Here is a 14,601-nt window from a genome sequence, read left to right as displayed (position 1 = left end):
CTTTCTTTCTTTCTTTCTTTCTTTCTTTCTTTCTTTCTTTCTTTCTTCTTTCTTTCTTTCTTGCTTTCTTTCTTTCTTTCTTTCTTTCTTCTTTCTTTCTTTCTTTCTTCTTTCTTTTTCTTTTTCTTTCCCTCTCTTTAAATGGTGACAACACCAGCTATAGCCAGCCATTGCACCGCCTCCAGGTTGGTTTACTAGGATATATGTTACATATATCCCACACACCCACCTGGTAGTAATAAATGCTGTGAAGCAGAGAATAAGCAGATAGAGGACAACTGCAGAGAGACTTTGGATAGGACAGTCATGCAGCCCTCCACATCCTCACTGGCACATGGTTGTGGTTGTAGCACTGACAATCCCTTCTGACTTCCCCTGACCTTCGCTGGATGAGTGCTGACAACAAAGCAGCATCCTGCCCCTTCCCACTAGGGCAGCAGAATAGCACTCTGGACTTTGTCTGTCTCACTCTGGGTAAATGCCAACAACAAAGAGGCAATGCCCCCCACCCCACCTGTGGCAGCATTATGTGAAGGGTGAAGTTCTTTCGAGTCTCTCTGCCCACCTCCAGATAGAAACCAGTAACACTACTCAACTCCTACAGTAGCAACAGGGGCAGCACTGGCGATGCTCAAACTTCTGTGTCTTGCTGTTTTGTCACAAAGCAGGCCTAGTAGTGGGACACGTGGAACAGCATAGGAACCTATAACCCCAGCTTTCTAGTCAGAAGGTCAGGAAGGGGAAACTCTAGGAAACAGACTGTAGGGGTGGGATCACTGAGAGGAGGGAGCTGGAGAAAGGAACCCTTTGAATCTGTGCATTAAGTTCTGAGATTACTCTCAAGGTAGGATATACATGAATGAAACCAGTTGGAATCAATGCAGGAAAGACTTAAAAAAATAAAGTACAGGGTAAATCATTGCACAGGTTCCAGACTGGTCCCTGGTTGATGTATAATCAGGTGAGACCAGAATAGCACTATGAAGGTTTTGAAAACTAAATTGACATTGGGACCATGGGCCACAGAAGAAAGGTCAAGACTTGCAGTTTGTATTTAACAGGATGGACTGCTCAAAAAAATAGGGATCAGCCCTCTCCAGATTTTCCCAGACTCTAGAATCTCATAACATAATAGATATCCTTATTTGAAAGATCTAAATGTTCAGGACACAATCCAACATTACTCAATATACATAGAACTGAGAAAACCTAAACATCGCTCAAGGAAAAAGGCAATCAACCAATGCCAAATGCAGGATGACTTATGCATTGGAATCCTCAAACACAGACATAAAAGTAGCCTTTATAACAATGATTTAAGAGGTAAGAAGAAGTACTCATGAAACAAATGGATAAAAACATTCTTAGCAAGGAAATAGAAACCACATGAAAGAACCACATGAAAATTTTAGAACTGGAAAAATACAATAATGAAAATTAAAAATTCACTGAGGAGTCAATGGCAGAATTGAAAGAATTATTACACCTGAAGATAGAACAAATTAAAGTTATCACATATTGAAATAAATAAAAAATAATTAAAAAATTAAAAAGTGAACAGAACCTCAGGACTGTGAGACAATATTCAAAGGCTTAACAGTTATGTCATAAGAGGAAAGCAGATAGAAGACAATTGCAGAGAGACTTTAGGTAGGACAGGAAAGGAAGAGAGGAGAGGAAAGAAGACATAGATTGGTACAGAAAATATATTTGAAGAAATAACAGCTGAAAATTTTCCAAATTTGCTGAAAGCATCAATTCACAGATCCAAAAGGCTCAGCAAACCCTAAACTCCAAACAAGATAAATTTTAAAACAAAACAAAACAAAAACCTTAAAAGCATCCAGAGAAGAAGAACACAAAAAAGGAATGATGATTTATTTTGTTGTGGATTTCTCATTAGAAGGCATGGAGGCCGTTAAACCATGGGGACAACACTGAGAAAGTTGTGAGAGGAAACAATCTGTCAACCTGGACTTCTATATCCAGTGAAAATATCCTTCAGAAATGAAAACAAAATAAAAACATTTTGTGATGAAGAGAAACTAAGAGAATTTGTCACCGCAGAACCTACTTTAAGAGGGATGCTAAAGAAAGTTTTTCAAAGAGATAATAAGGGAAGGAAACCTGAAACATCAAGATTGAAGCAAGAAAGACACAAAGGGTGAACATCTTCATAAATAAAATATATAGGATAGTCAAAGTATATTTCAGTGAAGCCGAGGCGTGTGGCATGTACATATCTGGGTGAAACACCTTTTAGGCAGAGGGAATCGTTAAGAATGACGGCCCTAACTGAAATGTTTTCCAAGAGCTGTAATGAAGTCAGTGGGAAAAAGTGGAAAAAGCAGTAAGAAATAAGTTAGAAGATGTGGCCAGTTCTTCTCATTAATTTAGATTATCTGTTCAGTAGATAGATCCTTTTAAGCCATCATAAAAACTGTGAATTTTATTTTAAATAAAAGAAGCTTTTGAAAAGTTTTATGTAGGGGAGGAACATGATTTAATTTACATTTTAAGTCTGTCCCTCTGGCTGCGAGATGAAGAATAGACTGCAAAAGAGCAAGAGTGAGCTCAAGGATAGCAGCTAGGAGTGTTATAGGAGTAGAGGTCAAGTGGAAGGTGGATTGGACCAGACCTGTAGCACTGGAGGGGTTGGCTTGGGGTATCCTTGAAGATTGAGTTTGAGAGCATTTACTTGTAGATTAGATTGAGGTATGAGAAAAATGTCTAAGAATTGGTCCGATGTGTTTGCATAATTATTAGGCCAATACAATAAAATAAAATAAAACCTTGGAGAAGATTTCTGGCAAGTATCATTAATTCAGATTTATATGTACAGGTTTGTGATGCTCATTAGACATGCAAGTAGAGATATCACATAGACAGTTGGATATATGAGTTTGGAGTTTAAGGAATACATCAGGCCAGGGATATAAATTTCATAATTATCAGTATATAAAAGGAATTTAGAGTATAGGGTAAGATATCCTATCCAGGTATTATAAATTGTGAATACTGAGGCCTAGGTCCTCTAATTTAGAGGTTTGGTTTACAGGAAAAAAACATCCAACTTTTTACTTGGTTACTGAATGTTTTCAAGGTATAAGAAAATGGTCAATTAGAAATCACAAAAATAACAATAGCCAACACCAAAGGAATATCCAAAATGTGAGGTATAAATAATAATGTAATAGAATAGAGAAATCATCTACATCAACTGAAGTCTTGATCGTGTTATAACAACCTCACAAGTTGGTTTACAATTTGTCTACAGGTTTTTTGTTTGTTTTTTTTTTTCCTAAAGATTTTATTTATTTATTTGACAGAGAGAGACACAGCGAGAGAGGGAACACAAGCAGGGAGAGTGGGAGAGGGAGAAGCAGGCTTCCCCCTCTACAGACCCCTTGTCTACAGGTTTTATCCATAAATCCGAGGAAGGCAAATGCTCATAAGGCACTCACCAATCACAATTACTATGTAAAAAGGATTTAGTTCGGTGCTTTTAAATGTATTATTTAATCATCTCCATAGCTCTGTAAGTAAAGTTATTTCTATTTATCCAGATAACAAAACCAGATTCATTGAGGTTAAGTGACTTGTCCAATGCCACAAATAAATGGTATAATTAATGGTAGAGGTGAGTGGAAGGAGGGATTATAAATAAGGAAATAAAAGAGCAGCTAAAGCAGAAAAGCAGGGGCACCTGGGTGGCTCAGTCAGTTGGGCGTCTGCCTTTGGCTCAGGTCATGATCCCGGAGTCCCGGGATCAAGCCCCACATCGGGCTCCCTGCTCTGCGGGAGGCCTGCTTCTCCCTCTCCCACTCCCCTTGCTTGTGTTCCCTCTCTCACTGTCTCTCTCTCTCTCTCTCTCTCTCTCTTAAATAAATAAATAAAATCTTTAAAAAAAATAAAGCAGAAAAGCACAGAGGAGAAAGGAAAAAGGAAAAAAATTAATAAAAATGAAGCTGACATTCTCTGGAGTGCAGAATTACAGATTTCCATAAGGTCTGACTCTAGACAGAGAACTCCCCTCCCAGACAAGATGCATGAGGCAGAGATGGGGGCACGATGAGGCGATGAGGAGTAGTGAAGGACACAGTGGAAGTGTCCACACCCTCTGGTTCCTGAGGGCTGGGTGTGGAAGTCTAACAGTGACTGGAGCAAAATTGGGCCTAGACGTTAGGAACCATATTAAGCATCGATTCCAAGGTGGAAAGTCCAAAACAGTATTTTCCAAAGGCAAAAAGGGAATAAAGAAGATTTTTCATGGGAATTAGTCAGAAGTGATTAGTCATCAAATCTATCCAAACATATACCCTCAATTGATGCCTTGAAGCCTGAGGTGCCTTCTGCCCTCATAAACTTGCTGGTCTTACCCCTAGGCAAGGGAAAGCCCATTCAGGCAGAATGCAGTAATGGCCCCTGTTTGCAAGAGAATCTCATATAAATAGATGCTCAACAAATAACTTGTTGAAAAATACATAAATGAGTGATTTAATAAAGCAGTGAATAAATGAGTGCCCAGTTGTGATTCTCAAGATCTGAACTTTACACTTATTTTAATCTCCTAATATATGGGTTATCTTGAGCTAATAACTGAACCTTATTTTTTAAAAAGTCAAACAAATAAATTACCCATCAGTAAAGTACCTGCCAACTATGAAAGAGAGCCTTTAGGAGAAGCAAATAAAAGTTTGACTATAAAATACTAAGTCTGAATCGGTACACAAATGAAAGACACTGTATTTATTACTTGAAATCCATTAGAAAAAAAAAATTAAAGTGCTGGGTCAAGGAAAGATAAAGATTTGGGAGAAAAATCATGGTTTTAGTAATAATCCCTTTCAGGAAGAAAAAAGTAATGGGAATTAATTATAGCTAATGAAGAATCCATAAATATGTTCTATGTTATGAATATGAGAATATTTAATAATGCAAAAAGAAAAAATAGTAAGACAAAACACACTTGTACATTTCGTTTCTGTATTTTTCTTTGCTTTTTCCTCTGTAAAGTAAGTTAAGCATAAAATAATACTGTGGTAAATTGCCTTATCTCAAAAAGTATAATATAAAATATAATAAAATAATATATACCAAGTGATCTCTCATGGTTACATTATACTTCTCATATTTAATTTATATTTCCCCCACAACTTACCCTTTTTCAGCCTTTACCATTTATAATTTATCATATTTCTAATGAATTGAATCTCCTCAGTTATACATGGTTTCCAGAAATGCTTGGTAACTATCCTGTTGTTTGCTGCAGAAGTGGTTTTTGAAAAACAGTCAGAGATTCCTAAACATGCTTCTAATAAGTGCCTTGCACCCTCAGAGATGTCTCCTGAGCTGTTGTCCAAGTTAACACTGAGGAAGAAGATTTAATGATCTGTCCCTTGAGATTTTTCTGTTGGTTCCCAAGAATGAAGAAAGTCCACAATAATCCCTTTATTAAATGCTTGTGGCATGCTTTGTCACTACTGATGTGTTAAAGACAATTTTCCACAATTTATATTTTCTTCTATCTGCAACAATTCTCATAAGAAAAAGAGAAGGGTTTTGTTGTGCATCTTATCAAATTGGAAATAGACAGTTGCTATTGATAGTTACATAAACATATACAATCCAAATATGTCCCCTCCACCGTTTAAATACACTAGATTTCATTTTTTTTTTAGGGAAGATAATCCTGGTACCAAACTGTGTAATGTTAGGGCCCTACATGTACTACAAATATTTCAATTTGTCGTAATATCTCATTTCCTAAAATTGTTTAATCTCCATGATATATGCGATTTTCACTTTTGTATCCAAACCAATGTTCTCAGTATTAGATTGTAAGGATGTGAAAGATAAGAATTTCTGTCAACAAAGCCATATATAAAATCCGGCCGATCATGAAAATAGAAGTGATTCATCAGTGCTTCAGCGTAATGCTGTGGCTGTCAGGAGGTTTGGGACTGAGTCGCACTCTCTTGCACAAGCATGCTATGTGGCATTGGACAAGTCCCCTCTTCAACTAAGCTTCTAGATCATGAAATGAAAGTCTGTGAACTTTCTGTGAATATCACTTATGAATCTATGAGTTGCTCACTGAGAAAGACATGAATCATGTCCATTAGATTTATTTGGTTGCAAACAAAAGAAACTGACCAGCTACCTTGCAGAGAAATGGAATTCATCAGAAGGCTATTGTGCAGACCACCAAAGCTAGGAGACAAGTAGGAAATAAAGAGCAATCTCTTCAGGGAGCCAATGTTTGTTTGTTTATTTGTTTGTTCCTCTTTGTAACATTTACCTCAAAATTCATTTTGCAGGAAGAAGGAGTTCCATGGGTCTAACTTAGCTCATCATTGGCTAGAGGATGTCAGCCCCTTGATTTAAAGTTTTCCCAAACTGACTCATAATGGCAAAGAGTATTTATGCCAAAGAAAAGGGATCCATTATTAATTAGCTTAGATTAGGTTATCTAGAAATTGGATGATCTCAAGTTGAATTCAGAAGAAAAGAGTGGATTCTAAAAAGCAAAGGAAACAGAAGCCTACAACATTCAGTTGGTCATCTAGTATGTCATAGTATTAGACTTTTTTTATGTGGGCATGTTTTTGTGGAATTTAGGATTAATATTACAAATGCAATTCTTTTTCAAGGAGTGGAAAATAACAACACTGATCAAGAGAAATGGCGATTCCACAAAAATTAGGTTCAAGTATGCCCTTGGGTTGAGAGATTTGCCCTGAAGTACTTCTCCTTCTCCAAATCACCTCTAACTTCTACCACCAGAGAACCACTTCTTGGGGATAAGTTTTGCCTCTCTTTTATTCATGTGTTAGTTGAGTTGTTCATTCACTTGGTTGCTTGTGACACACAAGCACTCCTGATAGATACAGCCTTTCATATCAGGAAGGCATCATTGTGAAGTGCTATTTGAATGTCCTGCTTATGCACAGAAGGCAGCACGGATAGCTGACATGTGGCGAAGTCAGAAACCAACCAGACGAGAGGCACAGAGAAAGAACACACTGGCTGCCTGAGGCCCACTCCCCTGGAAGCATGAGCTCTCTGGCTTTCTCCTCCAACAGTCGCTCCTAAAATCTCTAGTGGTTGATTAAACTGAAAAACCATTTTTAGGTTTATTTGACAGAAAAGCTATGGCCCTTGATTTTTATACAAAATCTTCCCCCAAATTATCCAAATCTCTAGTTTGTTTTTGCTTGAAATACAGACCAAAGACTGCAAAGAGCTAGTTAACCAAGACCGGTTATATATATTGGCCACTTCAATGGTGAGCTTTCCCACCTCTCAGTTATGTCAGTGCCTCTTTAATCCCACTTCAAATTATTGATTTTATAAAAAAACATAAATAAAGTCAATCAGAATACTCTCTTTTGAATATACTGCAATACCATCTATAGCTTTAATAAAACATCTCAGTAACGATTTCTAAAATTTTCACCTATATCTGTCACCTACCTCAAGTTCCACTGCTTTGCAGTACATTATAAAACACAACTTAACATTATGGAATAGCCTGAATTTCTTATGGCAAAATTTTCTTTGGGTCACTGAATTTAATTGAAAGATTATAATAAGCTTACACAAACACACAGAGCATGCTACGACTGTCTTGATAATGTTTAAACACCTTCTTAAGAGCGAACAAAATAGGCAACCCTTTATTTATTTGCATGATATTTTTTAAAGTCTGGTTCAACTGATTACTTAGCATTATTCTGTCAGAGTGGTGATAAATATTTTGCCTTTTTAAGTATCCATAATCCATAATAAAAATGAAAATACTGTAACAGAAAAATATGAAAAGAAACTCTAAATAATGTTCCTCAAAGGTAGAATAAAAATATCTGGGTATGTGTCGTTTGAAAGTTTCGTCTGACAGTCATAACATGCATGGTTCAGATCGTGATAGGAAAACATACAGTGGAACCAAAGTGAAATTTCAGTTTTAAAACCAAAGCGAAAAAAAAAGAAAAGAAGCATGAAGCAACAGTTGTAAAATTACAAGTGATTTAAATGTAACTTTTAACTTGGAATGGGCGTGTGGCTATTTACTGATGGAACATTCCAAACTGAATTGTCCCGGAGCTGAGTGACAGTGCTGTTACCTATCCTGGTTTTCTTCCATCTGTCTCTCACTGTCTAGATTTTGATTTCAGACTTGTCGGATTTTCTCTTTCTGAGCAGTACACGTTTTTGACAGTAGAGGGCACTTTGAATTTAGACAAAGCCCAAGGAATCCCTGAACCTTCATTCAGAGAGCTTTTGTTTGACTATAAAGAAATAAAACGCAATTTTAGTGTACATTTTAAATGAGAATTTTTTTTACCTATGTGGTGCAAAAGTTTGTTTTTATTATGTGAAATCTCCTTCTCATTTTATGTTATTTTATAAAAATACTGAAATATAAATTTCATGCAATATCACTGTGTCTAGAAAAGATCAGTGACACAATAATATAACAAGCAAATCAGGATCAATCTATGAATGAAGAAATCATTGATTTTTCTCTATTTAAAAGAGCCACTGAAGAACAAACTCCCATGTACACGTTAAGGGACACATCAAAAAAATACATCAAAATCACACTATAAAATTACAAAATGTCCAAATGAAATCAGTCATAAAAATTCTGTTTGCTCAGCTCACCATAGAAATATTAACATTTCATCTTTCTTTCTCTTTTGAAAGCTACTTAAAGAATATTCTTAATGGAATGTTAGTTTTCATGTAACCTCACATATCATTTTTGTAAAAAAAATTCCTTCAATTTCACATGGAAAAATAGTATTCTGATAGTCATTTCTCTTAGTTGTCCTTAAGAAAATTCTTTTCAGGTATTTGTAAAATGCTACATCATGTTGTTGAAATTTATGTAAAATAATTTATCAAAAGGTAGTATAATTGTTTTTCTAATACAAATGAATATTTTGATCACCTTCATTTATGTGACAAATGCGATCTTATTTTTAATTATTCCACTCCATTTCAAAGAAACAAAAAATAAAATGTAATGCATTTAAAAAATTTCAAAATAAACAATTATCACCTGTATATACTTTTGTCACCACATCAAATAATTACATCTTCTAATTAAAGGCCCGAAGTTCTTTCACTCCTAAAAAAAAAAAAAAAAAAAAAAAAAAATTCATTTCTCCATTTAGTTGAAACCAATTACCACAAGTGTACAAGTTGAAATTTGAAGTTTGGCTTATTTGTTTTTTCCAAATGGAAATGCACCTACTTGAGACTAATTGTGAGGCTGGTAGTTTCCAGACTATGGAGAAATCCCCAGTTCTGCCCTTAAGGAGCTTCTACTTAAAAACACAAAATAAATTTCTTTAATTTTCCATCAAGTGAACGATGTGCCTGAAATCTTCAATGGGTAACTGCTCAAGTGTATAAAGAAATACATTATTCCGTGGCTGAGTTAAAGTTCATATATGCGAAACATTTTAAACTTTTAGGCAGCATTTAATGATTATATGGGGTAGGCTTAATGAAGGCAAACAGATTGGCTATAAATGCCAAAAAAATGTACAATTTGTTTTGCTTGAGTGTTTAATAGAAGACAGAAATCCATACTAAAAAAGGTTTATTGATTTTTTTTTTAGTTTATCTAGATAAAGAAAATAAACTGGAATGTTTCCACTCCCCCTGACTCCCCAAAATATGAGAAAGAACAATATAACGATGTGTCTCACATATAACCTTGGCCTGTGTAATTTTCACAAATGAAAAGCAAATAAACAGCAATTGTCACTACTCTAAATGCACTGCAGCGCTCCGTGGTATTTATCTTCACTCCGTCCCTCATTTATTATTGCCGGTAAACTATGTATTTGCCACTAACACTGTCTGAATAGATTTGAAACAGTAAGTGTAACGGGCTCAAATGGACAGTGCCTATTATCTCTTCCTTTTTCTCTCCTGCCCTTTTATGGCCTATAACTTCATTCAATCTGTAGCTACATTTATGTTCATTTTACAGCAAAAAGGGTCATAATGCTGTCTCCGATAATACTGGAATTGCCTAATTTGTTCATCTTCTTTCCGCGCCTTGGAGCTGGTCACCTGCTCAAGTTATGCTGGGTTTATCCCCACCAACTTTGAAAATGAAGGTCCTGTTTGGCCCCTGGCAACCTCAGCAAAGAACTGCCTTAGGGTTTGAGGAGCCAGCGGGGAGGCGGACGCGGGCGCGGCCCAGGCCGCACTGGCTCCGCGAAGTCCTGAAGCCGCAGGGACCCCTAGTAGAACAAATCCGGGTGTCCTTCCCGCGCAGCGCGGAGAAAGAAAACCAGCTCCGCCGGTCCCCAAGCCAGGGAGGGAGCAGCCGGTCAGCTGACGCTGAGAAGGCGCGAGTGAAGGAATGAGAGGAATGTGCTGGCTCAGAAGATGGGAGCGATAGGGACCCCCCAGCCCGAGCCCCGGTGCGGGCGGCGCGGCCGAGAAGCCGGGCCTCCCCCCAGCTGTTGCCACTCGGGCTGTCGCCGCGCCGCCGGGACGGTGATGGCCGGTGCTGGGCCGGCCACGGCAGCTGTTTCTGCCTTGACCCTTCTGCTGTCTTCCTTGATTTCAGCATCAGCTTCCCTACCCCCTCATCTCACACCCCCCGCTTTTTTTCTGTCCTTTTTTTTTTTTTTCCCCTCCTGGCAGTACCTCTTGTAAAAAGCAGAAAATAGCCTCCACATTTGCCAGAGAGCAAGGGCGCGGGGAAAGGAGGCTAGGGTGGGGTGGTTCAGGCTTCTAACAAAGCTTGGTTCCTGGGGCCCCTCCTGTCTTTTTCTCCCCGCTCTGGTTAGCATTTTCCTTCATGCTGCAGCAATGCTTTGTCAGCCCTGGGCTGGGAACGAACTCCCCGCACAGTCTCCTCCTCCTCTCTGACTTTCAAGGATGCTTCACCCCTCACCCCTCCAACAAGGAGAAAAATACCAAAGGTATAAAAGGGAAGTAAATTCTCCAAGATAACTTCGACTTTTGCAATCCAGATTTTACTGGGATTCGTTCAAGAGAACACGGATCTTTTCAAGTCTTGGGACAATAAAATAAAATTCAAATGCATGAATGTGGCAAGTTGGGGAGCAATTAACTGCTAATTTGGAAGAGCACTTCTTGAGGATTTTCCTGACCTGCCCATTCATGTTACTTCCCTTTCTAAGATCCTCTTCCCCTTTCAAGGCTAAAAGCTGGGTATGATTCAGCTCATAAAAATATGTCACAGCAATTGGAATTTACCCTTTGACCTTCTACTCCCTCACCACCACCTCGCCTACACACACACACACACATACACACACACACACACACACAAGCTGCAATTCACTAGCTGGCTCTGTTTTCACTAAACAGATGGCTGTGTCGCTGGTGAAAACTGCCTTTTTGCACAAGATAAAACTTCTAAGATCCTATGATAGGATCTATTTGCAAAAAGAGCTCAAAGCCACATTTTCTGTACTGCATACGTAAATTCCGAGGTAGTTTGGGAATAGAGAGGTAGATAGATATAAATAGATTTTATATGCATAGGCACAAAAAGAAAACTGTCAGTAAATAGCAGTCTTTCTCTTAACACCATTCTTTATGAAATTTTTTTTTTTAAAGGCCATCATGGGTGATCACATCCAGCATTTAACATTAGAAAGCATAGTTCTTTCAGGGATTCTAGTAACTAGATTAAAACATACAGGAAAGGGACAGAAAGCTGAGTCTAAAACATATGAGGAGAGTTTTTCAGTTTTTCTAAAAAACCTGTTCACCTTTCCAAATAATTTTTCCTTGCCTTTGTGCAGTGAAAGCCCCACTACCAGCTATGAAAAAATAGTGCTAAGTGTTTTGTACAATTTCTTTGTGTGTGTGTGTGAAGCTAGAACAGCCAAGGAAATGGGCAAAATACTGAATCAGGCCACCCGGGCCAGTTCAAATGCACAGAGAGACATTTTTACTGCATTATTTGAACTATTACTAAATAAAATGCTTTCTTCCTCGGAGCTTGGCTAAGTACTAATTTTCCAAAACATGAATACGACTTCTGGTGAAAAGTTAGAAATAATTTAAATGCATGACTACACCATTGTACCCTCTCAAATTAACAATGTTCCCTTGGCCCTATGCTGCATACTAAGAATGGTGCTGACTCTCAAATCACATTTGGAGAGCCTAAGATGTCCAGGAAGCTTTGAATCCAGAGGTTTGAGAACAATACTGGATGAGTTCAAATACTGTTTTCTCCATGAACACAGGGACCAAAAAAATGATAAATTGAAACAATTTCTGGCAATTCATTATCAGATGCCTAAGTAATGACTCACTGACCAGTTAAAAAAGAAATTGCTAGACAGGAATTAAGTAGTTTTTCACATTAATATAATTGTACTCTTCTTCTTGAGACAGTGATTACTCTCCTCTATGTTTGCACAACATGCTGCAAACACTGACATGGTTGAACTCAGAGCACAGGACTTAAAGTAAGAATAACTATGCATCACAAATTACATAAGGTCTTGTCTAAGGAAATTTTTTCCCAGATCTGGAGAAAAACTTCAAATTTATTTACATTCGGTAATGAGATTTCTGGTCCGCACGCCATCAAAGATGGTAATTTAACAACATTCGGTACTTAGGTAACAACAATTTTTCTCTTTTGTTGCTAACTTAGTGGTGGTCTGCCATATTTACTGAAATTTGGTCACCAACTGCTGGTTAGAAATATTTTTCATGGAATTCTTTGTACTTTAAATCAACTATTACTTCAAAATCTGTTATGTGCCCCACATTCATCTTTAAGACACAGAGTTTCATGTACCTTGCTGTGAGCTTTGACTCTGAAATAGACATCTCATATATGCAATTTCTAGCAATATTTGAAGTTGATGCAGGTTTATTAGTGCCCTTCAGCAAATTAAAGCAGAAATGTGTATTTTGAAGGCTTGTTCTACAATTCATCTTATGCAAAAACTAAAGTTCATTTTGAAAAATTGAGCCTCTATTCATTTTCTGCTCTTTTTACCCAGTATTAAAAGGTCTCTATGGGGTTTCACATAATGAACATCACAGAGGGGGGAAAAATTGTTGTTTCCTTTGGCATTTCTCATCTTAAGGTGGTAGAAAAATACGCATCTGCTTTTCCCGTGGAGAGGGAGATAATATGATAACCTTCTGATTATATACATAAGCAGAAACTGATCAGCTTCTCTTGTGGTTCGTTTTTAAGGGCAAGTTCCAGTTGGATTGTGCTAATGCACATATTCATGAATCTCTCCAAACAGGATTCACAGCTCTCCAGGGGACCCTTGAAGTATGCATCATTGTTTCAATGAAGTATCTTCATTATAAAACATAGGGACTATAAAAGGTGAATACCATTTGCCTCAGCCTAATATAATCTCTGGTCTGACTTTCTTCCACTGTGATTTCTTTCTTCCTCTCTCTTTCTTTCTCTTTCTTTCTTTCCCAAATAGAAAAAAAAAAAAAAAGACAAAGAATCAAATTAGGTATTACACAAAATTGGGGGAAAATGTTTTTGCTTTCAAAGTCAAACTTAATCTCCTATGCAATGTTACATAGGTAAGGATAAGAAACTTTACTCCAAAATCCAAAACTCTTTTTATTTGTACAAATGTTTTATTTGATAAAATGCAGCTTATGGAAATGTTTGGTCTCTGGGTATGCATAAGTTTCTTGCATTGAAAAAGCAAGGCCAAAGGTGGAAGGCATAAAAAATAAGTAGGTAAACACCAATAAAGCAGGCCAAAAAGAGAGGCGCTACCATCAGAACAATGTGATGAAAACAGACACACAAATTCTTCATCTCATTGGCACTATTGCAAAGGAAAAAAGATCTTGAACCGATCAATCTTTTATTTATATTTGCACCAAGTACGTATTCTAACATTCCCCTTTCTTTTCTTTAGAGTTCTTCCAGAGAACCTGAGATTTGAGGGAGTTCTACTAATGTGCATGTTACAAAGAGGCCTTTATTAGAGAGGGCATGAATGGAGTTCTGAGTGAGGCTACAAAAAGCCCTACACTGCTCTCGGGTATAATGGGGTGCTTTATAGGGAAAGAACACTGTCTTTGGGGTATGAAGGACATCTTAATACAACATCTATTGCAGGGGAACAAAGGAGTTATGTAGCTCACAAATTAGGGTATTCACATCCAGATATATTAGAGGTGAAGTTTAGAGAACTTGGAATTCAGTTTAAAATGATCTTGTTATCCAACACAGCACACTGTGGAATGTGGCATTCCTTGGATGTAAGTTGTATAGTCATCAGCATAGATTGTACAAGTCACAAATAACCGACACTCTGTGACTCTATAGCAATTAGCTCCCAAAGATAGTAATTCTTAGTGGCACTAAAAATAAGATGAGACATCTATAATTAAGCAGGAAATGACAAAAGCAATTCAAGATGCTATATAGTCCAATTGTTTTAAGTCTCGCAGTGGAAATTAATTGAGGAAAATATTTTTTAAGAGGCATAAAGGGCATAGCGTATACAACATAGAACCCATGATTTATTGTTATAGTGTAAATCACCATTTCAGATGGACAGTGAAATTCCAAATCTCCACTGTGTG

General features: G+C 37.3%; 1 long non-coding RNA gene across 1 annotated transcript in view; it reads right to left on the bottom strand.

The window, feature by feature from the left end:
- The window catches only part of LOC118012391, a 37,475-nt gene extending 28,134 nt beyond the window's left edge, over positions 1 to 9,341 (bottom strand). The window contains exons 1-2 of the long non-coding RNA XR_004679683.1: positions 9,263 to 9,341; positions 9,068 to 9,136 (exon numbers count right to left, since the gene is read on the bottom strand). This is a non-coding gene — a long non-coding RNA (uncharacterized LOC118012391). The remainder of the gene's footprint in view (positions 1 to 9,067; positions 9,137 to 9,262) is intronic.
- Positions 9,342 to 14,601: the final 5,260 nt, after the last annotated feature.

This window comes from Mirounga leonina, unplaced genomic scaffold (genome assembly GCF_011800145.1).
Source record: "Mirounga leonina isolate KUSES-001 unplaced genomic scaffold, KU_Mleo_1.0 Mir_151, whole genome shotgun sequence".
In the NCBI taxonomy this organism is placed as follows: domain Eukaryota; kingdom Metazoa; phylum Chordata; class Mammalia; order Carnivora; family Phocidae; genus Mirounga; species Mirounga leonina.
Note: the sequence above shows the minus strand (reverse complement) of the source record. Positions and strands in the feature narration are given on the sequence as shown.